The following is a 2,910-nucleotide window of genomic DNA, read 5'->3' as shown; positions in this document are numbered from 1 at the left end:
TTTTTGAAATGCAGGCATGCCACTTTAGATAAAAAAGGCCGAGCCAAAGTGTAATGTTGGAGATGATTTTGCTGTTTTTGAGAAATGTTTCAAAGATTTGGGTGTAGTTGGTTCCATGGTGTAATGGTGAGCACTCTGGACTTTAAATCCAGTTATCTGAGTTCAAATCTCAGTAGAACCTGCATGCTTGTTGTCCCAACTGCTGAAATTTAGGGACAAACAAGTGAAAGATACCTGGTGTTCGAGGGCGGTTTTGTCACCTTTGTCACTGATGCTTGATCCACAAGTCTGGTTGTCAAATCGTCTGCTCAGCAATCAGTTCCCTTTTACAAATCAGCGGAGGATAAACCAGTGTTTTTTATCTAATGCTGCCTTTGCCTGCACAATGTGTGCTGAGATTATCTGTGCAATATGCATTCCGCAGGATGAATAAAAGCAACGCTTTTTGAAATGCAGGCACTTCATAGAAACATAGAAAATACTTGCAGGAGTAGGCCATTCAGCCCTTCAAGCCTGCACCATCACTCAGTAAGATCATGGCTGATCATTCACCTCAGTACCCAATTCCTGCTTTGTCTCCATACCTCTTGATCCCTTTAGCCGTCAGGGCAACATCTAACTCCCTCTTGAATATATCCAATGAACTGTCATCAAAAACTCTCTGCAGTAGTGAATTGCACAGGTTAACAACTCTCTGAGTGAAGAAGGTTCTCCTCATCTCGGTCCTAAATGGCTTACCCATTATTCCTAGACTGTGTTCCATGGTTCTGGACATCCCCAATATTGGGAACTGACGCGAAACATGAGAAAAGGCCGAGCCAAAGTGTAATGTTGGAGATGATTTTTTTGCTTTTGAAAACTGTTTCAAAGATTTTTGTGTGGTTGGTTCCATGGTGTAATGGTGAGCACTCTGGACTTTGAATCCAGCAATCTGAGTTCAAATCTCAGTGGAACCTCAATTCTTGTTGTCCCAGTGGCTGAAAATTTGGGACAAACAAGTGAAAGACACCTGGTGCTGTTGGATAATTTTGTTGCCTTTGTGATTGATGCTTGATCTGCAAGTCTCGTTGTCAAATCGTATGCTCTGTGTGAGCATAGTCCTGCATTGCTGAACTCTTTGCTTCAGCACGCAGTCTGAAGTTTGGATTAAAAAACAGGAAGATTGAAGTTTGGATGGAAAAATACTGTTAGACAATGTGGTGCCTTCAGCCAGTGAGATGAGTAACTGGTCATTGTCTGGATGTTAAATATTTGAGTACCTTGTTACGGTGGGAATAATGGAAATTCAGGACTAAACGATTTGACAATGTCTGTATGTTCAGTATTTGAGTGTAACCTTGTTACTATTTAATGAGATCTGTAGGTTAAACAAGCAACATTAAGTCTGTCTGTTAAACGATTCAGAAAGCAGTTCGTCAGGATTGTCTGAATGCAAAGAATAAGAGTTCAAAGGCTTTATCAGTATAAAGATGAGACTTTTATGGACTGTTGAGACACAGACAGCAGAGACACTGGACATTTGGAAGGTGTGTGTCTCAAGCAGCCACGGAAATCGAAGCAAGCTGCCTTTGTGAAGTGTTCTCAGTAACTTTCATACTTGGTTTGTTTAGCATGAATGTTTAAATAAAAGACCCGATCCTGCCTTTACTGCAACGGAGTGTGTGCGGGTAATTCGTTATTAAAAGCAACGAAGCGAAAAGAGCAAGACAGCTGTTTACAACATTTTGGTGACCCCGACGTGATTTTCAAAAGTTCGTTGGCTTATTCGAAGACCCCGACATGAAGCAGAAAGTTGGCTGAGTTGTTGGAAGAAGTGTTTCCCACACATCAGTTCGAGGGGTGAGCATTCTCTTAGTTGTCGTGATTAAAGGGATCTTTAGTTAGTAATGGGAGGCTCAGGGGATATTCCAGTTGAGCTCCAGTAATTTCTTAATGAGTGGATTGAGTCGAAAGGGGGAACTTATGGGATAAGACAGGAAACAATGACAGGAGGATGGAGAGAGACACAGCAATCCTTAGTGGAGAGTGTCCAGTTAAAAAAGATTAAAGTGTTTGGGTTAAAAAGTGATAAAAAGATAAAAGCGTGAGTGTTGCAGTGTCTCATGCTGGGGATTCAAACGTTAGGAGAAGAGGCTGAGGCTCGAGATAGGGAAGTCTCAGAACTCAGAGAGCAGCTAACAGCATTGAGTAAAGAAGTAGAGAATTGGTGATTTCAGGCACTCGGGGCAGCCAGGACTGTTCTGACACAGGATCAGCATCTTGCTGATGAACAGAAGTGTAAACAAGATGTAGAGAAAGGAATATCTAAGCTGCAGCAGATGGTGGTATTAGGTTGCCCACGGAGACAGCAATTGATAAAGCCGGGTGGTATTCGGAGGATTCCCCGGGTCTGAGAGTTGAAAAGGGGATGAAGGGACAGGGAGAATGCCCACCGTTCCCATCCACAGCTCCTTTGTCTTCTCTGACTTCGGAGCCTCGAACCCGTGTGGTTCATGTGGCAACGTTAGTTACGGAGGCAGAGCAGTTTGATGCCTTATCGGTTACTCAGACGCTTAACACCCCACAACATTACACACGACCTTCCGGTAATGTGGAGAGTGGGGGAAGCACGCTCGAGCGGACAAGGCCAGAGCAGGATCATGGTTCCTCTACTCCCTGTGGAGCTCGTGAAGGGAACACGACCTTAAGTGGTTTTGGGGATACCTGGTATGAGCGAGGAGGGGTACAGTTACAGGACATGAGAGCTATCCTTAGTGAAGTGAGACCTGCACCTCTTCAGTATCTTAATAAGTTTGCCCAGTGGTGGTGTAATATTCTGGGATGGTGGCAGTCAGGGAACATATCAGAGAAACCGAGGGTTCACATGGTCTGCGAGCTTTAGGGAATCACCGGGGAAAGGTAGTAGGTTTT

The 2,910-nt window shown here is 44.0% G+C and overlaps 1 non-coding gene across 1 annotated transcript; it reads left to right on the top strand.

Annotated features, from left to right (window-relative positions):
• The first annotated feature begins 884 nt into the window (after positions 1-884).
• trnaq-uug (transfer RNA glutamine (anticodon UUG)) lies at positions 885-956 on the top strand. Its single transcript has one exon. It is a non-coding gene; the product is annotated as a tRNA-Gln (tRNA).
• The last annotated feature ends 1,954 nt before the right edge of the window (positions 957-2,910 follow it).

This window comes from Pristiophorus japonicus, unplaced genomic scaffold, assembly GCF_044704955.1.
Source record: "Pristiophorus japonicus isolate sPriJap1 unplaced genomic scaffold, sPriJap1.hap1 HAP1_SCAFFOLD_147, whole genome shotgun sequence".
NCBI classification, from domain to species: domain Eukaryota; kingdom Metazoa; phylum Chordata; class Chondrichthyes; family Pristiophoridae; genus Pristiophorus; species Pristiophorus japonicus.
The sequence above is the reverse complement of the archived record's forward strand: the minus strand, read 5'-3'. Positions and strand labels throughout refer to the sequence as shown.